We start from the raw sequence: 25,855 nt of genomic DNA on the forward strand, positions 1-25,855 counted from the left end.
TGCATCAGATGATTATACTCGCCGCACTGTTCCCGTCATTGGTTGATGGGGTGCACCCAGTGCGTTCGGTTTGTAACCAAGTATAACAGCGTGAGTTCCTCTTCACTACTCGAACAACTATCGCCGTCATGCATCCAAGGCACATTCTTAGTAAACGCGCTATCGCACCACGAACCACTTCTCATGCTACCTGCTTCAACTGAACTGACAGAGCAGAAACAATGTAACACAGACGTCGGTCGCGGTCTGAACTGCACATCCGTGACACAACATCTGTCACATTACGTAACGTGACATAGAGTGAACACGTTGTGAAACGGCCTTACTCTCAATCCACATTCTGTACTCACTATATTGATCATTCCATTCAGCAGATCGTGAAATTCTTTTTTACTTTAACTCAGGATATCCACGTCATCAGCGAATCCTATCATTGATGTTTTTTTACCTTGAATTTTATGTCCACTTCTGAACCTTTCTTTTATTTCCATCATTGTTTCTTCTATATACAGACTGAACATTAGGAGCGAAAGACTACATCCCTGTCTTACACCCTTTTTAACCCGAGCACTTCGTTTTTGGTCACCCACTCCTATTATTCCTTCTTGGTTCTTGTGCATACTGTATGTTACCCGTCTCTCCCTATAGCTTACTCTTATTCTTCTCAGAATTTCGAACATCTTGCACTATTTTACATTGCCGAATGCTTTTTCCAGGTCGACAAATGCTAAGAACGTGTCTTGATTTTTCCTCAGTCTTGCTTCCTGTAACACCTCGGTACAGTTTACAGTGATTATTTTCCCCTCTAAAAATTCTAATCTTAAAAGCTATAGAAAGAATAATTTAAAATTGTGTAAAATCAGAGTTCGGTAACTGCAGATGAAAATTATGGTATATCAGCAAGTAGTTAACGTCTAAACACAGCAAAGCCACGGAAGCTCAGTCATAGAGAAGGCAGTGACGTTAGCTCTTGTGATGAAAAACCTATAAAAAGGCCTGGTTGTCATTATTACCGCTTTTTTCCCTTGATTGTTTCGTTAAAGGGCGGGGAACCGGTGTCAATCAGCGAGACAATAATTAGATTGGACTTTATCCTGTTAAGATTCATGAACTTTTTTTTTCTTTATTGTTATTTTGAAACGTGTATTACAGGCAGGCCATGCAGCAGCAGACGACGCCGCTCTTTAGCCGCAGAGAACACAAATATACAAATGAAGACATTTAAAGAAAAAACATGGTGGACATATAAACACTGTTTAAAATACAAGGTGCCGTTCACGGTCGTAGAGTCCTAGATAAAATTGTGCAGACACTTCGACACAGACGAAAATTTTCACACGTGAACGTAGGGGCACAAAACGAATAACACTGAATCACTTAAGCACAAAACGACGGCACACACAGAACACGAGGCGTTGATCTCCGGCGCGCGAATGTTCACTATCCGTGTAAGAGTCCGGGGACCTGCCAAGAGAGGAGGAGGGGGTGGTGGGAGAGGGAGAGGGGAGAGCAGATGCCATGGGCATGGGAGATAGGGGGGAGGGAGGAAGGGGGAGAGGAAGCCCGGGGGAAGAGGGAAGGAGGGAGGGGATGGGGAAAAAGGAAACACAAGGGAGAGAGGGTGCCTAATGGAAAGGACACAGGATGTGGGGAGGGGAAGATCAAAGTTGATAGGAGGGGTAGATGGAGGGGAGGAGGACATCATCAGGGAGGGGGAACTGGCGGAAGTCACCTTGGGAGAGGGTGAGGAGGGTGGAGAGATGGAGACCGGGTGGGACGTGGGAATACAGGCGCGGCAGCGGGCGGGGGTGGGAGAGGATAGGTGAGACAAGCGGATGAGGAGTATCGAGTTTGCGGGAGGTGTACAGGATCCGTATCCTTTCGAGGAAGAGGAAGAGGAGGAGATGGGGGAATGGGATGAGATCATACAGGATCCGCGTGGGGGAGGGGAGACGGAAGTGATAGGTGAGGCGGAGAGCATGGGGTTCAAGCATTTGGAGGGATTTATAAAAGGTAGGGGAGGGGGGGCGGAGATCCAGGCTGGATGGGCGTAACAAAGCATAGGGCGGATGAGGGATTTATAGGTGTGGAGGATTGTGGAGGGGTCCAGACCCCACGTACGACCGGAAAGGAGCTTGAGGAGACGGAGTCTGGAGCGTGCCTTGGCATGGATTGTCCGGAGATGGGGAGCCCAGAGAGCCAATGGTCGAGGGTGACGCCAAGGTACTTAAGGGTGGGAGTGAGGGCGATAGCACGGCCATAGATGGTGAGATAGAAATCAAGGAGGCGGAAGGAAGGGGTGGTTTTGCCTACAATGATCGCCTGGGTTTTGGAGGGAATGATCTTGAGCAACCACTGGTTGCACCAAGTGGTGAACCAGTCAAGATGGGATTGGAGAAGGTGTTGGGAGCGCTGCAGGGTGGGGGCAAGGGCAAGGAAGGCGGTGTCATCGGCAAACTGGAGAAGGTGGACGGGAGGTGAGGCGGCGGCATGTCCGCCGTGTACAAAAGGTACAAAAGGGGGGAGAGGACGGAGCCTTGGGGCACACCGGCGGAGAGGAAAAAGGTGTAGGAATCTGTGTTATGGATGGTGACATAGGAAGGACGGCGGGAGAGAAAGGAGCCGATCAGACGGACGTAGTTAATGGGAAAGGCGAGGGTTTGGAGCTTGAAGAGGAGACCAGAATGCCATACGCGGTCATAAGCGCGTTAGAGGTGCAGGGAGAGGAATATTGCGGAGCGACGGGAATTAAGCTGGTCGGAAAGGAGATGAGTGAGGTGAAGGAGAAGATTGTCGGAAGAGAAGGACGGCCGAAAGCCACACTGGGTAACGGGAACGAGGCGGTGCTGGCGGAGATGCTGGTGGATGCAACGGGTGAGGATAAATTCCAGGACCTTGCTGAAGACCGAGGTAAGGCTGATGGGACGGTAGGAGGAGACGGCGGATGGCGGTTTGCCAGGTTTAAGGAACATCAGGATATGGAGGTTTTCCACAGGTCGGGGTAGTAGCCGGTGGACAGGACTACATTGTAGAGCCTGGCCAAGGTGGAGAGGAAAGAGACAGGAGCTTCACAAAGGTGACGGTAGGTGACACGATCGTGACCAGGAGCGGTGTTGCGTTTCGTGCAGAGTGTAGCAATGAGATCCTGGGTAGTGATAGGGGCATTGAGTTCCGTATGTGCAGTGTTGTCCAAGTACTGGAAACCAGGAGCGAGGGGAGGGACAGAGGTGTCAGTTCGGTCGCGGACATCCGGGAAGAGGGAGTAATGGAACTGGGGATCATCGGGGATGGAAAAGACATCAGAGAGGTAAGAGGCAAAGTGATTGGCCTTACTAAGGGAGTCAGGGAAAGGGTGATCATCATGGAGAAGAGGATAGTAGGGGGAGGGTTTAGTTCCAGTAAGGCGACGGAAGGCTGACCAGAACTTGGAAGAGTTGATAGGTAGGGTAGCATTTAAACGGGTGCATGTCTGTCGCCAGTCCCAGCGATTCTTAGCCACGAGCAAATTACGAATGTGACACTGGAGTTGCCGGTGGCATCGTAGTGTGTCCGGGTCACGCATGCAGAGGAAGGCACGGTAGAGACGTCGGGATTCACGGAGGAGGAGGAGGATGGCCTGTGGGGGTAAGGTAGGACGGTGGAGGTGGACAGCGACAGTAGGGCCTCCACGGCCTCAGACAAGGTCTGCTGGAGAAAGGAGGCGGCATAGGTTACATCGTCAGGGTGGTGGTAGCTGAAGGGGTGGCTATCGACCTGGGTGGAAAGGGTATCCCGGTAGGCATTCCAGTTGGCACAGGAATAGTCATGGATGTACTTAGGGGGAGGGTCATTACGAGGGTCAGGGCGGGGGCGACGACCGTGTGAAATGCTAAGGAGGACGGGGAGATGGTCGCTACCAATAGGCTCCAGGACATCCACCGTTAAGCGGCCAAGGAGGTTGGGGGAGGAGAGGATAACATCAGGAGTGGAGTTGGATTCGGGACGGGTGTGCTGGGGGATGGGGATGAGGTCGCCCTGAAGGGAGGAGAGGAACCGATGCCACCGCCGTAACTGGGCGGCGGAACGATTATGGATGTTGAGGTCGAGGGCGATCACGTAGGAGGAGAAGGTACGGTCAATGTGGGAGAGGAAGTCGAATAGGGGCGTTAGGGCGGCCATAGATGGTGGCGCAGGTAACGGTAAGGCCGGGGAAGAAGAGACTAAGGATCAGGTGTTCGGTGGGGTCGGGAAGGAGAGGTTGGAGCCGAATGGGGATCTGGCGGAGGTGCCAAATGGCAACTCCGCCACGCGCAATGGGGAGAGGATTATTGGAGCGGTGGAGGAGGTAGGGCGAAGTGTGGACGGTGTGGTGGGTTTGGAGGAAGGTTCCATGGAGGAGGAAGGCATCCACGCAGTGGGTGGCAAGGGTGTGCAGGAAGAGGTTCTTGTTGGCGGGAAGGGAGCGGATGTTGTACAAAAGGATACAGTGCTGTCGCGCCATGACAGGGATTTAGACGAGGGTGTCAAGATGGGACAAGGTGAAATGGGCCTGGTTGTTGGAGTAGGTGGCGTACATTTTGAGTTGGAAAACGGAACGGGTGGCGACGGAGATCTGTTGGAGGGTGTGGGGGCGCTGAAGGGGATGAACATTCTGAAGGACGATGATGAGGAATCTGATGATGTCATCAGCGGTAGGGGGTGGGCGAAGGGAGTTGCCAGGAGGGGTGGGGGCGTCCAGAGGGCGGACAGGAACGGTGAGTTCAGGAGGGTAGCAGGGGGTCGGGCCATACACTTCTGGGAGTAGTTATGATGAGGGAGGTTACAGGTATTACAGGAGGGGGGGACTGGAGATTGGGGCACTGCCGTAAAAAGTGGGCTTCCCTACAGTGCGGGCAGGTGGGGACCTCGCAGCACTCAAATGTTGGGTGACAATTATACCGCAAGCAACTTTGGCAGCGGAGGGATTGAGGAGGGGAACAGGAGGGGTCAACTTTATAATGTTGGTTAAAAAGGAGGGCACCCTCCTTCAGGAGACGGTCTATGGGGAGGGCGTGCCCGGAAAAAACCCGCATAAGGCGGGTGGGGCCAGCAGCGTTGTGGATGCGACGAACCGCACGCACCTCCAGATGGGGATGGGCCTGAAGCTCCGCCAACACCTCCTACTCCGTGATGGTTGGACTAAGCCGAGTGATCACGGTGGTGAGGATCTGTGGGTGGCGTGGGGGTTGGGGTTGGTGGGAGGGAGGCGGGGAAAGAGGAGGGGTGAGGGGGGCATGAGGGCCAAAGCGGGTGACAAGGACTAGACTATAGAATCGGACGCAAAACTGATAGTTAATTGTAACGTTCAGGGACTTGTAATGACGATGGAACACTCAAATTGCGTCCCGATTCAATATATCATCCTCCAGCCGACTTGTCTGCATGGGCCTAACGCTGAATCGAGCACCTTATGGTCGTTCTCCTGTGAGTCTAGATTAACGAATCGGACGAAAAACTGATAGTTAATTGTAACGTTCAGGGCATCCTAATGACGATGGAACACTCAAATTGCGTCCCGATTCAATACATCGTCCTCCAGCCGACTTGTCTCCAAGGGTCTATTGCTGCCTCGGGCACCTTATGTTCGTTCTCCTGTGAGTCTAGATTATCGAATCGGACGCAAAACTAATAGTTAATTGTAACCTTCAGGGCCTCCTAATGACGATGGAACACACAAATTGCGTCGAGATTCAATACATCGTCCTCCAGCCGACTTGTCTCCAACGGTCTATTGCTGCCTGAGGCACCTTATGTTCGTTCTCCTGTGAGATCAGATTTTCGAATGCGACGGAAAACTGACATTTAATTCTATCGTTCCGATCCTGCTAACGACGATGGAGCACACAAATTGCGTCCCTATTCAATACATCGTCCTCAAGCCGACTTGTCTTCATGGGTCTATTGCTGCCTCGGGCACCTTATGTTCGTTCTCCTGTGAGTCTAGATTAACGAATCGGACGAAAAACTGATAGTTAATTGTAACGTTCAGGGCATCCTAATGACGATGGAACACTCAAATTGCGTCCCGATTCAATACATCGTCCTCCAGCCGACTTGTCTCCGTGGGTCTAACGCTGCCTCGAGCACCTTATGGTCGTTCTCCTGTGAGTCTAGATAATTGAATCGGACGCAAAACTGATAGTTAATTGTAACCTTCAGGGCCTCCTAATGACGATGGAACACACAAATTGCGTCGAGATTCAATACATCCTCCTCCAGCCGACTTGTCTCCAAGGGTCTATTGCTGCCTCGGCCACCATATGTTCGTTCTAGTATGAGTCTAGATTATCGAATCGGACGCAAATTGATAGTTAACTGTAACGTTCAGGGCCTCCTAATGACGATGGAACACTGAAATTGCGTCGAGATTCAATACATCGTATTCCAGCCAACTTGTCTCCAAGGGTCTATTGCTGCCTCGGGCACCTTATGTTCGTTGTCCTGTGAGTCTAGATTAGCGAGTCGGACGAAAAACTGATAGTTAATTGTAACGTTCACACCCTCCTAATGACGATGGAACACTCAAATTGAGTCCCTATTCAATACATCGTCCACCAGCCGACTTACCTCCGTGGGTCTATTGCTGCCTCGGGCACCTTATGGTCGTTCTCCTGTGAGTCTAGATTATCGAATCGGACGCAAAACTGACAGTTAATTGTAACGTTCAGGGCCTCCTAATGACGATGGAACGCTCAAGTTGCGTCCGTATTCAATGTATCGTCCTCCAGCCGACATGTCTGCATGGGTCTAACGCTGCCTCGAGCACCTTATGGTCGTTCTCCTGTGAGTCTAGATAATTGAATCGGTCGCAAAACTGATAGTTAATTGTAACGTTCAGGGTCTCCTAATGACGATGGAACACTCAAATTGCGTCCCGATTCAATACATCGTCCTTCAGCCAACTTGTTGGTTAAAAAGGAGGGCACCCTCCTTCAGGAGACGGTCTATGGAGGGGGCGTGCTCGGAAAAAACCCGCATAAGGCGGGTGGGGCCAGCAGCGTTTTGGAAGCGACGAACCGCACGCACCTCCAGATGGGGATGGGCCTGAAGCTCCGCCAACACCTCCTCCTCTGTGATGGTTGGACTAAGCCGAGTGATCACGTTGGTGAGGATCTGTGGGTGGCGTAGGGGTTGGGGTTGGTTTGAGGGTGGCGGGGAAAGAGCAGGGGTGAGGGGGGCATGAGGGCCAAAGCGGGTGACAGTGATACGGGAAAGGAGGTCTGTGTGGAGGGTAGGGCTGGGTGAGGAGGTGAGCACCGAATCACCGCGAGGAGTGAGGAGGGAAATGGGGGAACCAGGAAAATTCTGGCAAAGGAAGAGGGTGAGGTTCCGGGCTTCAAGAAGGGAGGGAGGAGGAGGAGGAGGAGGAGGAGGAGGAGGAGGAGGAGGAGGAGGAGACAGGTGGGGAGACATCCATGGTATCTTGGGTGGGGGAAGGGGGACGAGGTGTAGCCTTTTTGGGAGTAGAGGAGGCAGAGGTGCCACTGGGGTGCTTGACGGCGGCGGAGGAGGTGTGGGGGATGGGAGTGACTGGAATGTGGCGGGGAGTGGCAGGTCCTGGTGCTGAAGGCAGCGCCGGAGATGGTGAGGGCGATGGCGTTGGCGAAGGCGAAGGCGACGGTGAAGACGATGATGAAGACGGTGATGATGATGATGATGATGATGATGATGATGAAGGCGAAGGAGAGAGTGGAGCCCTCCGGGTGACCACCCTAGCGGGGGCCACAGAAACAGGAGGAGCAAAGGGAGGGAGGGAAGGAATCAGAGGAGGCACGGGAGGGAGGAACCAGTGATGGGACGACAAATAGGGAGGGAAACGGGAGAGTAGAAGGGACAGAGAAGCTATGAAGGAGACTGGGGCCGAAGCCCCACTCTGCTGCTGCTGGCGGGGGCGGCGACCTGGCCGGCTGGCAGGCCGGTGGGGACGCTATTGCTGCTGCTGCTGCTGCTGCTGCTGCTGCTGGACGCTGGACGCTGGCTAGGACCGCAGCTGGACGCTGGACGCTGGACGCTGGCCCCTGGGAGGAACCGCTGCTGGCTGGGACGACTGCTGGATGCTGTCTGCTGGCAGGAACCGCTGCTGGACGCTGGCAGGAACTGCGGCTGGCCACTGGACGCTGGCTGGGACCGCTGCTGGACGCTGGCTGCAGTCTGCTGGCAGATACCGCTGCTGGCTGCAACCGCTGCTGGATGCTGGCAGGAACTGCTGCTGGCTGCCGGTGGGGACCGCTGCTGGCTGGACTGCTGCACGTTGACGGGCTGGCTGGCTGGCACCTGTTCACAACGAAGTGTTGCAGGCAACTGGCGACATGCAAATAATCAATGTCCCTCGATGTATAAAATGTCGATGCATGCAATTAATATAGATGACAAGTCCGGCTAACCAGTTAGGATGACGGCCCGTCTTCTAGTGCGTCCTCCAGTGCGGCCAAGATTCATGAATATTACGGAGATTAAAAGTCATGTAGTGTATGATCTCTGACTGTGGGTAGCAACGGAGTATTAAGTGGATTTGAGGACTTTAGTGCTAGATTGGAACTTTACGGACATATAGACGGCAGAAGCTCAAATTATCTGCTGACACGAGTGAATTCATAGGTACCGGTATTCAGATATTAACGTGTGGACTTTTGTAAGTGTCGTGTGCCGTTAGTTGCGAATCTGGACGTAGAGCGCTTGCATATCAGCATTTGCGGACTATTTAGATTCCTCTAGGCTAGGAACCTTTTAGATAGACCATCATCCATCATCATCTTAGTCCTTGAACATAGAGTGAAAGTGAAATAAGAGAGTGTTGTACTTATTTCATTTACCTAGTACTAATCAGTGAAGGTTTTACGGAACCAAAGCTATTCAGCAGTAAGTCAGCACCATCTAGCGGAAAGCGTAGGCATTAACTAACACGCTAACTGAAGTGAACGTTTACGTGTTTTACGGACTGCTTAATATGAACTTTCGTGACTCTTTGACGTCCCCACTCCCTCCGAAAGGTGACGCAGGCTGTCTTAATCATAAAAGGGGAGAGTTTTAGCCGGGCAAATTACTAAATAAAAGCGATATTTATAAGACTCGCAGTAATAGCAAAACACAAGGCCCGCAACTCATCGGAGAGTCGTCGCTGTCACGTCGGGAAGTAAGGCCGGAAAACCTACTGACGACACGTATCTACGAGCAGACGTCGACGTGGAGTACCTAAAAAGTGAACCACAAGAGAGTTGGGGGATGCTTCATTCCATTATCAACCGCAAGGTCAGAATTGCCTATGTGGTGCCTTCACCTTTTCTAAAGCCAAACTGTCGTCTAGCACATCATCAATTTTCTTCTCCATTCTTCCGTATATCATTCTCGTAGCAACTTGATGCATAAGCTGATTGTGCGATAATTCTCGTACTTGCAGCTCTTCCAATCTTCGGAATTGTGTGGATGGTATTTTCCCGAAGTCAGATAGTATGTCGCCGGACTCACACATTCTGCACACCCGACAATGTCAATAGTTGTTTTGTTGCCACTTCGCCAATGATTTAAGAAATTTTGATCGAATGTTATCTATCCCTTCTGCCTTATTAGATCTCAAGTCCTCCAAAATTCTTTTAAATTCTGATTCTAATACTGGATCCCAATCGACTTCTGATTCTTCTTCTATCACATCAGACAGATCTTCGCCTTCATAGAGGCCTTCAATGAACTCGTTCCACCAATGTGCTCTCTCCTCTGCATTTGATAGAGAAATTCTTGTGGCACTCTCAATGTTACCACCCTTGCTTTCAATGTCACCGAAGGTTATTTTGACTTTCCTATATGCTGAGTCGGTCCTTCAGACCCTCATTTCCTTTTCTATTTCTTCATATTTTTCATGTAGTCATTTCGCCTTAACTTCCCTGCACTTCCTATTTATGTCACCCCTCAGCGACTTGTATTTCTGAATTAGTCTGAACATTCTTGTACTTCCTCCTTTCATCGATCAAGTGAATATTTCTTATGTTGTCCATGGAAGAGCTATAAAGTGGGTAACTGCGAAGAAACCAACATCTATGATGACCATATTTAGAGATGTTCATTCCTCTTCAACTGTACTGCCTACTGAGCTATTCCTTGTTGTTGTATCTATACCCTTAGAGGACTTCAAGCGTATCTCGTCATTCCTTAGTACTCCCGTATCCCACTTCTTTGCGTATTGATTCTTCCTGACTAATGTCTTAAACTTCAGCCTACTCTTCATCGCTACTATATTGTGATTTGAGGCCACATCTGCTCCTGGGTACGCCTTAGAACCCGGTATCTAATTTCAGAATCTCTTTCTGACCATGATGGGAAAGGCCGGGTGATAGCGAAATATTTCAGTTAGATTACAAGTATACCTCCTCCTCTTGTGTTCCTTGAACAGAGTATTCGCTATTACTAGCTGAAAATTATTACAAAAATCAAGTAGTCTTCCGCCTTTCTCATTCCTTGTCCCATGCCCATATTCTCCTGTAACGTTTTCTTCTGCTCCGTCCCCTGCAACTGCATTCCAGTCCCCATGGCTATTGCAGTATCTAAAGGGAGATGAAAATTTATTACCCTTTCAATATCCTCATATACTTTTTCTGTTTCTTCATCTTCATCGTACGACGTCTTCGGCATGGATTCTCAGTGATGAGTCCCGCTTCGAACTGAGCGCAGATGTCCACCGAAGACGTGTTTGGAGATGCCACAGACAGCAGTGGGAAACCGACCTGACTGTCGCTAGCCATACGGCCGGACAAGCAGGAGTGATGGTCTGGGGGTGTTATTTCTTTTCATAGTAGGACTCTGAGCCGTGTATCGACTCGTGCTACACCTTGTATTTAGATTGCATTGGTTTTCCTCCCCTGACATGTTTGTTTGATATATTGTCTGTCATGAAGTGGCTGCTTGGTTGTCTTTTCCCTCTGCTATCTGTGTTTGCTTCCGGGAAACTGCTATGGAGGAAGTGGGGTCTTTGACCGGTTGTAGCCTTGTGTGGTGGCGCGGAAGTAGGGGCGTGGTGGGTAGAGAGTCTGGTGGACAGGGGAGGGCAGTGTGGCGCTCCATCGCGAAGGTGACGTGTTCGGTTGTACCGAGTCGCCACGTGATGTATGTCGGTTGTGTCTAACGAGCGGGTGGAGTTGACGGAAGAGCTCCCCGCGTATTTGTTGTATACAGAATCGCCCAACGATAAGTTGGTGTTCGTTTCGCCTTGGTGGGACGTTAACAGGCTTCTTTAAATCCTCCGTTTCAACACTGGAGTTTAAAAGGAGACACCTAACATGAAGGAGCGGTCACTACCCGTCAACGTTGCAGAGAAGACGTGAACTCCGGTGACAGAGCGTGTTGTCGCGTGACCGTGGCGTGTTGGGTACGCTGGCGACGCGTGCGCGTTCGGATGTGTGGATCCTTGCCATCGGAGGTCGTGTACTGCCAGTTCGAACATAATTGCAAGTTAAGGTCGTGGAAGAACTAATCATTAAGTAATATTTTTGTGTAACCAGCGTCTCTTCTGCCTTGTGGCCTCTTGCGACCGGTTTTTCTGTCCCTGGCACCGGTGTAATTGAAGGCAGTGACCTTTCCTCCTTCTCTCGTTACTGTCCGATGGGAGGTGTAGTTTTGGCAGTTTCACTGTTTCGCTATTCTGTCGTGTGTTATGAGTAAATTCATGCTTCCTGTTGGTTGATCATGTGGTCGTTCATTCAGGACTGTGTGGTGTAATGTTTCCTTGCACGAGGTTAGCTCTAATTCTGTCAGCAAGTTAAGCCATCTTATAACAAGTTTTCGCTGGCTAAAAGTCGGTGCAATAACCAGCATGAGAGTGGCAATTGTGTTTACTTGCGTATTTAAATTGGTCAATATTCTGTCTAGCCTGAGCATCCCTGAGTGGGTGATTTGTGGCCGCCTTACACGAGTCCGCCATATGTTGTGTTCTAATGATATTCCAGGACACTTTTGTTTAATTTTTTTAAATTCCTCCAAGTTTGTAAATTCCTTTTATTGCCATTAATCGTGTGTTTGCTGAGACCTGTTTAATTCTTTTAATGGCGGTGTTGGTAGCTTCACTACCTCACCTTACTTTGTTAATAAAGTTCTGTCTTTACTTTAGCAGCCTGTTAACTAATGTTCTTTAAATTTTTTTAAATTGTTGTATTGCTATAAATTACTTGATTGCCGTTAGCGGCGTGTTTAAAAGGCCGTTTATTGCCGTGCTGCTAGTTTCTGTAGGATACGAATAAAAGATTTGTGAAAATCTCAATTCGACAGTAAACTACTAGAAATTTTGCCCTGTTTCCCAACTTGTTGTGTGGCTTGTAGTAACTGTAACCATTGTGTGTGTCAATGCCCTTCTTCTTGATTACAATTCCACAAAAATTAGGTAATTTATTCGTTTGTTTTTGTATAGACATGTATCACACCTCCGATTTCCGTCCCATTTGGATAATTCCTTAGAGATGCGTCCTTTTTCTTCCTCTTCTTTTTCTTCGTCGTCTTCTTCTTCTTCTTCTTCTTCTTCGTCTTCTTCTTCGTCGTCGTCTTCTTCGTCGTCGTCTTCTTCGTCGTCGTCTTCTTCGTCGTCGTCTTCTTCGTCGTCGTCTTCTTCGTCGTCGTCTTCTTCGTCGTCGTCTTCTTCGTCGTCGTCTTCTTCGTCGTCGTCTTCTTCGTCGTCGTCTTCTTCGTCGTCGTCTTCTTCGTCGTCGTCTTCTTCGTCGTCGTCTTCTTCGTCGTCGTCTTCTTCTTCGTCGTCGTCTTCTTCTTCGTCGTCGTCTTCTTATTCGTCGTCGTCTTCTTATTCGTCGTCTTCTTCTTATTCGTCGTCTTCTTCTTTTTCGTTTTCTTCATCTTGGTGAGTATACCGCGCAACAGACTCAGGTCAGTGCGGCCAGTCTTACGGTATTCGTGGTAGCCAAGTGAGCTTCAGTGGGAGCTGTAGTAGTAATGGGAGGCATCATGATAGCTGTGGGCAAGGTATACATCATTGCTGACCAGCTGCATCCCTTCATCTCTTAGCAGGATAACTGTGCATGGTTAGATCATGGAGTCCCATGGCTTTCAGATCAGGCTAATTCGGTGACCAAGGCGTCGACGTGATTTCGCTATCATGCTCTTGAAAGCACTCGAGCACGAGAGACGATGTCTTTCAGCACCTCTGCGCCCGCGAGCCACTGGGTCCCAATTTACGGGAAATGTGTGATGTCTGGTAAGAAGGTCCTGCAGAAATCTACCAAGGAGTTTTATAATGAATGCGACGCGGAACCGCTGCTACGTTACGTTCCAAAGGTAAACCAGCACTGTATTAATCTTTTAGTCCTAACGTCTAGGCTGGTCAGTGTACGTGATCATATTTTGAATGAAGTAATAGGAATTTGTTGAGACTTCACAGTACTGGAATGTCTCACTGTCAAACTGCAGTAAGCGCTCTACTTTTAAAGAAAAATTGGCCACTTGCGAGCAGAACTCGTGCTCTGGGGATTCCGTACAAACCTAATTACGTATACAGGCAGTCCACGCATCTAGGGAACACAAAATCTGGACGATTTTTGCCTGTTATAGACACTGGCACTGGCAATACCTCGGTCCCAGGGATTCAATGACTTTCGAGAATGTTTTAATTGTAAGCCTGAAGTCTCATAACAAATAACAAAATTACGCTTTTTTCGTTTATTTGTAACGTGAAAGCTTGCTCCTTGTCAATGTTGGGGACTCTAGGTCAAGGGAAATACCAAACAGATTTTGATGAGTGAGCTTTCGAATATCGAAATGTTGTAGTTGTTGTTGTTGTTGTTGTTGTTTTCAGTCCTGAGACTGGTTGATGCAGCTCTCCATGCTTCTCTATCCTGTGCAAGCTTCTCCATCTCCCAGTACCTACTGCAGCCTACATCCTTCTGACTCTGATTAATGTATTCATTTCTTGGTCTCCCTCTACGATTTTTACCCTCCACGCTGCCCTCCAGTACTAAATTGGTGATCCCTTGATGCCTCAGAACATGTCCTACCAACCGATCCCTTCTTCTTGTCAAGATGTGCCACATACTCCTCTTCTCCCCAATTCTGTTCAATACCTCCGCATTAGTTATGTGATCTACCCATCTAATCTTTAGCATTCTTCTGTAGCACCACATTTCGAAAGCTTCTATTCTCTTCTTGTCCAAACTATTTATCGTCCATGTTTCACTTCCATACATGGCTACACTCCATACAAATACTTTCAGAAACGACTTCCTGACACTTAAATCTATACCCGATGTTAACAAATTTCTCTTCTTCAGAAACGCTTTCCTTGCCATTGCCAGTCTACATTTTATATCCTCTCTACTTCGACCATCATCAGTTATTTTGCTCCCCAAATAGCAAAACTCCTTTACTACTTTAAGTACCTTATTTCCTAATCTAATTCCCTCAGCATCAACCGACTTAATTCGACTACATTCCATTATCCTCGTTTTGCTTTTGTTGATGTTCACCTTATATCCTCCTATCAAAACACTGTCCAGTCCATTCAGCTGCTCTTCCAGGTCCTTTGCTGTCTCAAAGTTTTTATTTCTTCTCCGTGGATTTTAATACCTACTCTGAATTTTTATTTTGTTTCCTTTACTGCTTGCTCAACATACAGATTGAATAACATCGGGGATAGGCTACAACCCTGTCTCACTCCCTTCCCAACCACTGCTTCCCTTTCATGCTCCTTGACTCTTATAACTGCCATCTGCTTTCTGTACAAATTGTAAACAGCCTTTCGCTCCATGTATTTTACTCCTGTCGCCTTCAGAATTTGAAAGAGAGTATTCCAGTCAACATTGTCAAAAGCTTTCTCTAAGTCTACAAATGCTAGAAACGTAGATTTGCTTTCCCTTAATCTTTCTTCTAAGATAAGTCGTAGGGTCAGTACTGCCTCACGTGTTACAATATTTCTACGGAATCCAAACCGATATTCCCCGAGGTCGGCTTCTAACGTAAATCCTTTGACTGCATTGACTTACAAGCATCAACATTTTACTAGCGCCAAGGAATTATAGACTTCAGTATGTGCACAAGTTTTAGCTCGATACGTCTAAATGTCTGTCCATCTGTTAAGACATCTTTTTCTCAAGAACAATGAGACAGTCGAATAACAAATAACACAACAATTTTGTGGGATATAATTACAAATCAACAATCCTCGGGTTTTTTTTCTTTTAGTTGTGCTGTGAGTCCTTGCTTTTTGTCAAATTTAATGATTCTGGGTCAAGCCGAAGAAACTGGCCTAATATCGTGTACGGCCTCCGCGAGCAAGCAGAAGTGCCGCAACACGACAGGGCATGACTATGGACAGCTCTGCAGGAGTCAATGTCAGTTCCTTCCAGCACTACTTCAGCCATTAAGTACGTAAGAGTACCAGGGGTGGAGATCTCCTCTGAACAGCACGTTGCGAGGCATCCCAGATACGCTCAATAATGTTCATGTCTGGGGAGTTTTATGGCCAGAGGAAGGTTCCTAGAGCCACTCTGTAGCAATTCTGGACGTGTGGGGTGTCGAATTGTCCTGCTGGAATCGCCGACATGTTTCACATGTCAGAGTCGCATCTAGACTTGTCAGGAGTCCCATGTCACTCGCTCTGCAGACGCCCCACACCATGACAGAGCCTCCACCAGCTTCAACAATCCCCTGCTGACAAGCAAGGCCCATACACTGATGAGGGTATCTCCATACCCATACACATCCACCCGCTCGATACAATTTCAAACGAGACTCATGCGACCAGGCAACATGTTTAGAGTCATCAGCAGTCCAATGACGGGCCCATACGAGGCGTAAAGCTTTGTGTCGTGAAGTCATAAAGGATACACAAGTGGGCCTTCGGCTCCGAAAGCCCATATCAACGATGTTCCGTTGAATGGTCCGCATGCTGACACTTTTTGACGGCCCAGCATTGATATCTGCAACAATTTCCGGAAGGGTTGCACTTCTATCACGTTGAACGATTCTCTTCAGTCGTCGTTGATATCGTTCTTGCAGGATACTTTTCCGGCCACAGCGATGTCGAAGATTTGATGTTTTACCGTATTCCTGATATTCATGGTACAGTCGTGAAATGATCGTACGGGAAAATCCCCACTTCATCGCTACCTCGAAGATACTGTGTCCCATAGCTCGTGCGCCGACTATAACACCACGTTCAAACTTACTTAGATCAAAAATGTCGAAAAAGTGAATATTTTGGTGGTCCAGTTGGCAACAGAATCAGGGATTGATTACACTATTATAACATACGTTGAGCATTAAATGCCTGAATAAGAGAAACATTATCATTTCTGTGCATTTTTATATTCGCGATGTAGTCATACCCGGAACAACACTAAGGGACCAGAAGATTTATAGACTTTAAAAGAAATGCAACACTTCACAATTAAAAAAGAATTGGTTCATAAATAATAGGAAAACGATAATGTTCCTGCTGCCTCATGATGCGTTCGGCCAATCAGCGTGATCGTAATTTCTGGTGATGAACACACACAAAATAATTATCAATTGAGTAAATGAGGAGATGGAAATGATCAAGGTTAATTTACTAAAATAAGCACACTTATCCTTAACACACTTTCTTTTAATCCTACGTACCTTTCCATATTAAATTACAATAGATGACCATTGTGGTTAAATACTTTATACATAACAGTCAAAATGTCCTCGATGCTGTCTGTTCGTAATCAGTTACAAGATACTACATGTTTTCTGATAGATTGGAAAAATAAGTTATTATATTCACTCATTTCACATGAAATATTAAATACCGTTGCGGAGTGCAGCAAGTCCGCATCTGCCTTTCATGGAATACAAACAGTAAAAGGTGAGGTACCAAATGTTTCGTTTGTCTTGAAACAACAGAATTTCTTTTTTATATCATTGATCGATACATGTACATAGAGATTCACAGGCACCGCACAAGAACGGCAGAGATAAAGAATAATAGATTCTGCCGCTGCTATGCGATGGTTTATATCTTTTACTTTACAATTCGATAACTTTAGGCCATCAGGCGTGTACCATTGAGCGTATATTAATGTTCGTTAGGTGAAAATTACTAATATTAAAAGCTCCCAAGAAACTGGTATAGGCATCCGTTTTCAAATACAGTGTGTGTAACATAGACGGCCGTATCTTTTGATCGCATAGTTTCAATGTATTACACCGCAAACGGACAGTAGACAGTGTATGGTCTACATTTCATCTCGGTACATCTACTCGTTACTGAGAGAGATTTTTTAACAGTCGGACGGTCAGACTGACTTACAGGCTCACTTTGTTCTCCGTCTGTATGTCAGAGTTCACTTTTTACCGATTGAGGTAAGGAACCACAAAAAAAACCTGCACTTTTTGTTCGCAATTATTTTGAACGTATTTGAGGATTTAACGGTTGACTGGTTTCTACTCTGAATTAAAACATCGAAAACATCGAAAACAACAAAAATATACAAATATCTATTAAATATAAAGAGGGATAAAATATTAAGAAGTGCAAGATACAGAAAAAATTGAAAACATTAACAAAAATGATGAAAATTTACTGGATATTTTTATTTTATAGATAAAAAATTGAAAATAAGAAAAAGCAATGGGAAAAATGCTGGACATATTTGACTTTTTATCTTGCTCTTTCAATATTTTTACAACTTCTACATATACGTGACAATACAGTGAGAAAAATAGAAAAGTAACACACACAAAAATTAAAGGATACCCAGTATTTTTCTCTTCACTTATTGTCTTCACCTTGCACTTTTTAGCATTCCTACAACCTTCTACATTTCATTGTAGCTTTCAGTTTTCGTCTTTCCTAAATTTTTAATTCTGTTGGAACTGGTCAGCTATCACAAATTCACCAAACGCGATCAAGACAACAGTGCATAAAAAAGCACTCCCCTAACATTATTTCGTGCTGCACTGATATATCCTTCATGTCAGAAAGAAAGTCTCGGTGAAATCTGAGCGGCCCTCGCGCAGCCTTCCGCATTCCAGATCTGGAAAGAGCGACCGAGCGAGCTGCTCGCCACAGGAAGTTCTGAGCTCATCATCCCTGAGAGACGGGAAAAAGGCGGAAGCGGGTGGAGTCGTGGGGCGCGTCATCAAGACGTCAGCCGGCTGTTTCACGCATCCCCGGCGACTCGTGCGGTCAGGACAGCCGGCGATCGCGTCGGCGCTGGCCGGAAAATAAACCCTCTGGCGGAAAGTGGGGCACTTGAGGTGAGACACGTGGCGGACACGTGGCACCCGACGGGGAGAGCCGCCCACGACGGTGGGGGCGTCTCTGGAGGGACGCTGGCAGCGCTGCCAACACTGTGTCACAGGAATGACAAAATAAAGTGGCCGTAGGATCGACAATTAGCGAACATCACTGAACGAACGGAAGGCGACTGAACCTGGTCGAATACGTATAAGATTCTACGTGGTGGCGGCGGCGGCGGCGGCGGCGGCAATAGATGTCGTTCTCATCAGTCCGAAGACTGGTATGACGCAGCTCCGCATACTAGTCTATCCTGCACAAGCCTCTTCACCTCTGCGTAACTACTACAGCCTACATCCATTTGAACTTACTTAGTGAATACCCCTCACAGATGTAAACTAAAAGTAATGCAACACTTTTTTTTCTGAGAGAAAGCTGGTTTTATTCAGGATCGCAATGTTGTTGTTTTTGTTGTGGTCTTCAGTCCTGAGACTGGTTTGATGCAGCTCTCTATGCTACCCTGTGCAAGCTTCATCATCTCCCAGTACCTACTGCAGCCTACATCCTTCTGACTCTGCTTAGTGTATTCATCTCTTGGTCTCCCTCTACGATTTTTACCCTCCACGCAGCCCTCCAATACTAAATTGGTGATCCCTCGATGTCTCAGAACATGTCCTGCTAACCGATCACTAATTCTCGTCAAGTTGTGCCACAAGCTCCTCTTCTCCCCAATTCTATTCAATACCTCCTCATTAGTTATGTGATCTACCCATCTAATATTCAGCATTCTTCTATAGCACCACTTTTCGAAAGCTTCTATTCTCTTCTTGTCTGCACTCTTTATCGACCACTTTTCACTTCCATACATGGCTAAACTTCATACAAATACTTTCAGAAATGACTTCCTGACACTTAAATCTATACTCGATGTTAACAAATTTCTCTTCTTCAGAAACGCTTTCCTTGCCATTGCCAGTCTACATTTTATATCCTCTCTACTTCGACCATCATCAGTTATTTTGCTCCCCAAATAGCAAAACTCCTTTACTACTTTAAGTGTCTCATTTCCTAATCTGATACCCTCAACATCACCCGACTTAATTCGACTACATTCCATTATCCTCGTTTTGCTTTTGTTGATGTTCATCTTATACCCTCCTTTCAAGACACTGTCCATTCCGTTCAACTGCTCTACCAGGTCCGCCGGCCGGTGTGGCCATGCGGTTAAAGGCGCTTCAGTCTGAAACCGCGTGACCGCTACGGTCGCAGGTTCGAATCCTGCCTCGGGCATGGATGTGTGTGATGTCCTTAGGTTAGTTAGGTTTAAGTAGTTCTAAGTTCTAGGGGACTGATGACCACAGATGTTAAGTCCCATAGTGCTCAGAGCCATTTGAACCATCTACCAGGTCCTTTGCTCTCTCTGACAGAATTACAATGTCGTCGGCGAACCTCAAAGTTTTTATTTCTTCTCCATGGACTTTAATACCTACTCCGCATTTTTCTTTTGTTTCCTTCACTGCTTGCTCAATATACAGATTGAATAACATCGGGGATAGGCTACAACCCTGTCTCACTTCCTTCCCAACCACTGCTTCCCTTTCATACACCTCGACTCTTATAACTGCCATCTGCTTTCTGTACAAATTATAAATATCCTTTAAGTCTACAAATGCTAGAAACGTAGGTTTGCCTTTCCTTAATCTATCTTCTAAGATGAGTCGTAGGGTCAGTATTGCCTCACGTGTTCCTACATTTCTACGGAATCCAAACTGATCTTCCCCGAGGTCGGCTTCTACCAGTTTTTCCATTCGTCTGTAAAGAATTCGCGTTAGTACTTTGCAGCTGTGGCTTATTAAACTGATATTTCGGTAATTTTCGCATCTGTTAATACCTGCTTTCTTTGAGATTAGAATTATATTCTTCTTGAAATCTGAGGGTATTTCGCCTGTCTCATACATCTTGCTCACCAGATGGTAGAGTTTTGTCAGGGCTGGCTCTCCCAAGGCTGTCAGTAGTTTTAATGGAGTGTTGTCTACTCCCGGGGCCTTGTTTCGACTTATGATACCGCGTGAAGAGTTTGACAGAGCACTGAAAGACCTATCTCCCATTTCATCTTCATCTACATCTTCTTCCATTTCCATAATATTGTCCTCAAGTACATCGCCCTTGTATAGACCCTCTATATACTCCTTCCACCTTTGATGGAAACCCGGTTCTAAGCAAAGAAGGGAAAGCACAAAGCTCTTGATATTCATGCCAATTGTTCTCCTTTCTCCAAAGGTCTCTTTAATTTTCCTGTAAGCAGTATCTATCTTACCCCTAGTGAGACAAGCCTCTACATCCTTACATTCGTCCTCTAGCCATCCCTGCTTAGCCATTTTGCACTTCCTGTCGATCTCATTTTTGAGACGTTTATATTCCTTTTTGCCTGCTTCATTTACTGCATTTTTGTATTTTCTCCTTTCATCAATTAAATTCAATATTTCTTCTGTTACCCAAGGATTTCTACTAGCCCTCGTCTTTTTACCTACTTGATCCTCTGCTACCTTCACTACTTCATCCCTCAGAGCTACCCATTCGTCTTCTGCTGTATTTCTTTGCCCCATTCCTGTCAATTGTTCCATTATGCTCTCCCTGAAACTCTGTACAATCTCTGGTTCTTTTAATTTATCCACGTCCCATCTTTTTAAATTCCCACTTTTTTGCAGTTTCTTCAGTTTTAATCTACAGGTCATAACCAATAGATTGTGGTCAGAGTCCACATCTGCCCCTGGAAATGTCTTACAATTTAAAACCTGCTTCCTAAATCTCTGTCTTACCATTATATAATCTGTCTGATACCTTTTAGTATCTCCAAGGTTCTTCCATGTATACAACCTTCATTTATGATTCTTGGACCAAGTCTCAGCTATGAGTAAGTTATGCTCTTCACAAAATTCTACCAGGCGGCTTCCTCTTTCATTTCTTAGCCCCAATCCATATTCACCTACTATGTTTTCTTCTCTTCCTACTATCGAATTCCAGTCACCCATGATCCCAATACGCTATACTATTCCCCAATCTTCTGTTGCAAAACCTTGTTTTTCAACATAATCTCGAGTGCGATGCCCTTACGGCTACGCTGATTGGAGCGCCTGTGTGCCCGCATGGTACCACTCTGCCGCTCTACGTCGGAGCCAACGTCTTGCTGCGTCAATAACCTCCCAGTCATCAAAAAAATGTTCAAATGTGTGTGAAATCTTATGGGACTTAACTGCTAAGTTCATCAGTCCCTAGGCTTACTCACTACTTAACCTAAATTAACCTGAGGACAAACACATACACCCATGCCCGAGGGCGGACTCGAACCTCTGCCGGGACCAGCCGCACAGTCTATGACTGCCACGCCCGACACCGCGCGGCTCCCCGTCATCCACGTCCCGCTTCCTGCAGAGTGCAAACTCGTTGCTCTTGATGATCTCCTGCTAGGCGGCGAGGAACCCAGTGAATACCACACCTTTGAGTACCCCCAACTGGTGTCAACACTACCGTGTGTTTTAATTGTGAATCGTCGATCATCTCGAATGGGTGTGTCCGCACGTTCCAACATTGGGCGAGTCACAGCTGAGTGCGGCTGGCCAGTACTCGGGAAATCGGACGGGTTTGTGCGACCTTGTTGCGGTGATGACAGACGCCTCGCCAAACGACTCACCGTGCTTTTGTTCACTGACAGGTCTCTCTAGACATTTTTCAACCGCCTACGAATGACTGTGACAATCTGGTTTTCCACCAAAAGTAACTCAATGACAGCCTCCTAACTGGAATGCGCCTGCTTTGCAAGACACCATTTTGAAGGCAACATATAGCGCCACCACCAAATAAACTTCGCGATACTACATCTACATCTACATCTACATCTACATCCATACTCCGCAAGCCACCTGACGGTGTGTGGCGGAGGGTACCTTCAGTACCTCTATCGGTTCTCCCTTCTATTCCAGTCTCGTATTGTTCGTGGAAAGGAGGATTGTCGGTATGCCTCTGTGTGGGCTCTAATCTCTCTGATACTAAAGCGACTGAAACGGGAATATTCCACGACGTCCCTCAATAAATTCAGAATTTTTTCAGCCGAAACTGGCCGAGAAAAAAAGTGTTATTACTTATTGACCGCCCCTCATACATCTACACCTGCATACGTACTCCGTAATTCACGAGATACTGCATGGCGGAGGGTACTTTGTTCCACTACTAGCCATTTCCTTTCCCGTTCCACTCGCAAACAGAGCGAGACAGAAACGACTGTGTGTTCAACTCCGTACGAGCTCTGTTAAATTGTATTCGCAGTACTTACACTAGATGTACGTTGGCGGCAGTTGCAGTCATCACAGATGCCGCATTTGTAAATAATCTAATTAGCTTTAGGTGAAAAAAAAGTCTTCCCTCCATGGATTTTGATTGGAGTTCAGGAAGAACATCTGTACCACTCGCGCGCTATTCGAACCTACCAGTAACAAATCTAGCGACACGCCTCTGAACTGCTTTGACATCTTCCTTTAATCCAACCTGATGGCGATCCCAAACACTCGATCAGTATTCGGGAATGCGTCACACTAGTATTCTATCCGTGGGCTCCTTAAGAGATCTACACTTTCTTAAAATTTTCTGATTAAACCGACGTCTACCCTTCGCTTTCCTTATTACCGTCCTTACGATACTGAGCGTTCCATTTCATATCGCTTTGCAACGATATACTTAGATATTTATCGACATGAATTTTTCAAGCAGCACATCATGAATGCTGTAGGGTCAGGCTGCGTATCGCTAAACTAGAGATATCAGCAAACACCAGCTTTAGAATTTTGCTGGAGTGACATTTCGTGTAATTGTAGGCAGCATTATTTCAGTCATCATGTTTCATTCCGATATCACTTCCCTCTCTTTTTCTTACTGAATTTTGTTAATTGTTGAGCTTTTTATGTTGACAGGTCCAGCCGGTTTTTAGATCCAGATTTAGGATGAATTTTTTTTTCTTTCGTTATAGGTAAATCAAAAACTTTTATTTATTTTATCATTCCCAGACGACAGAGTAATAATGAAAGAACTTAATTTCAAGCTCAATAGGAACCACTGCACGTGTTTACATGTACCCCCTAAAACTTAACGAATCATGGTAATTGGGTACAGATACTGAGCGGAGATTGCAAAACAGTATTATGATATTCCAGAATGAGATTTTCACTCTGCAGCGGAGTGTGCGCTGATATGAAACTTCCTGGCAGATTAAAACTGTGTGCCGGGCCGAGACTCGAACTCGGGACCTTTGCCTTTCGCGGGCAAGTGAGTCGTGCTTGGGTAGCTCAGTTGGTAGAGCACTTTCCCGCGAAAGGCAAAGGTCCCGAGTTCGAGTCTCGGCCCGGCACACAGTTTTAATCTGCCAGGAAGTTTCAGTATTATGATGTTGTTCCATACCAGATTTCTGAAAATGGGAAGGACCTACATTAAAAAGAGTTCAGATTGCAGTTACGCTGTAAATGATGTGACAAGATCTGCACATAATGTTATAAAAAAGTGAAAACATTTGGGGAAGCAGAAGCAGCTGATGTCGCAGAATGAGACATATACCATCGAACTAAATGGTAGAAATGATATTTTTCTGCGAGTCACAATTAAAGAATAAAAGGAAAATTTAACTACGACTCTTTAGACAGGATTTACCTTTTTTTTCATACTTTCCTCTGTAGCTCGGAGGCTACCACTGGATAAATTAGGCCGTTCGCATCCTCAAGCTCCTTCTACAGATACTGAAGCTGTACTTGCTAGCTATTTGATTGCTGCGCTTTATAATTTATAAATTAGTCTTCCTTTTTTTGCAGGTTTTATTTGGCAAATCAAGATTTTGGCTAGTGCCTAGCCATCATCAATGCTAAAAAAATGTAAGTAGTACATGGTCATGGTCAGGTGATACTATAAAAAGTTACAACTCATGGCGTAACCTGTATGGCTTATACATTAGATTACATGCCACTATTGTCTAGTCTAAATGCATGTCAGTTCCCTGCTGTTCGGGTGTCAGTCACAGTTCCTTGAATACTACTGTATAAAGAAGGTAGACTGTGTGGAGAACACATCGATTGGTTGTATGGCGTCCTCTATATGAACTACGTAATAAACACTCAAAGGAAAGTAAAAAAAAAACTTCGAATTTGTATGGGCATTAAATAAAATAAAATTCCTTACATAGCTGTCCGACTTATATTCTATTTCCACATTTGCCAGTAAACAAAGAAAATATAAGAATTTCCAGGTTCACTACCTGTGGATCAGTTGTTTTTTATTCTTTAACACACATGTAACGTCAGATGGGTAAAACCTTTTTAAAAAAATACACTCCTGGAAATGGAAAAAAGAACACATTGACACCGGTGTGTCAGACCCACCATACTTGCTCCGGACACTGCGAGAGGGCTGTACAAGCAATGATCACATGCACGGCACAGCGGACACACCAGGAACCGCGGTGTTGGCCGTCGAATGGCGCTAGCTGCGCAGCATTTGTGCACCGCCGCCGTCAGTGTCAGCCAATTTGCCGTGGCATACGGAGCTCCATCGCAGTCTTTAACACTGGTAGCATGCCGCGACAGCGTGGACGTGAACCGTATGTGCAGTTGACGGACTTTGAACGAGGGCGTATAGTGGGCATGCGGGAGGCCGGGTGGACGTACCACCGAATTGCTCAACACGTGGGGCGTGAGGTCTCCACAGTACATTGATGTTGTCGCCAGTGGTCGGCGGAAGGTGCACGTGCCCGTCGACCTGGGACCGGACCGCAGCGACGCACGGATGCACGCCAAGACCGTAGGATCCTACGCAGTGCCGTAGGGGACCGCACCGCCACTTCCCAGCAAATTAGGGACACTGTTGCTCCTGGGGTATCGGCGAGGACCATTCGCAACCGTCTCCATGAAGCTGGGCTACGGTCCCGCACACCGTTAGGCCGTCTTCCGCTCACGCCCCAACATCGTGCAGCCCGCCTCCAGTGGTGTCGCGACAGGCGTGAATGGAGGGACGAATGGAGACGTGTCGTCTTCAGCGATAAGAGTCGCTTCTGCCTTGGTGCCAATGATGGTCGTATGCGTGTTTGGCGCCGTGCAGGTGAGCGCCACAATCAGGACTGCATACGACCGAGGCACACAGGGCCAACACCCGGCATCATGGTGTGGGGAGCGATCTCCTACACTGGCCGTACACCACTGGTGATCGTCGAGGGGACACTGAATAGTGCACGGTACATCCAAACCGTCATCGAACCCATCGTTCTACCATTCCTAGACCGGCAAGGGAACTTGCTGTTCAAACAGGACAATGCACGTCCGCATGTATCCCGTGCCACCCAACGTGCTCTAGAAGGTGTAAGTCAACTACCCTGGCCAGCAAGATCTCCGGATCTGTCCCCCATTGAGCATGTTTGGGACTGGATGAAGCGTCGTCTCACGCGGTCTGCACGTCCAGCACGAACGCTGGTCCAACTGAGGCGCCAGGTGGAAATGGCATGGCAAGCCGTTCCACAGGACTACATCCAGCATCTCTACGATCGTCTCCATGGGAGAATAGCAGCCTGCATTGCTGCGAAAGGTGGATATACACTGTACTAGTGCCGACATTGTGCATGCT

General features: G+C 47.0%; 1 pseudogene; it reads left to right on the forward strand.

Annotated features, from left to right (window-relative positions):
- The window catches only part of LOC126106224 (uncharacterized), a 104,935-nt pseudogene that overhangs the window by 40,112 nt on the left and 38,968 nt on the right, over nt 1-25,855 (forward strand).

The sequence above is a fragment of the Schistocerca cancellata genome, chromosome 10, assembly GCF_023864275.1.
Source record: "Schistocerca cancellata isolate TAMUIC-IGC-003103 chromosome 10, iqSchCanc2.1, whole genome shotgun sequence".
NCBI classification, from domain to species: domain Eukaryota; kingdom Metazoa; phylum Arthropoda; class Insecta; order Orthoptera; family Acrididae; genus Schistocerca; species Schistocerca cancellata.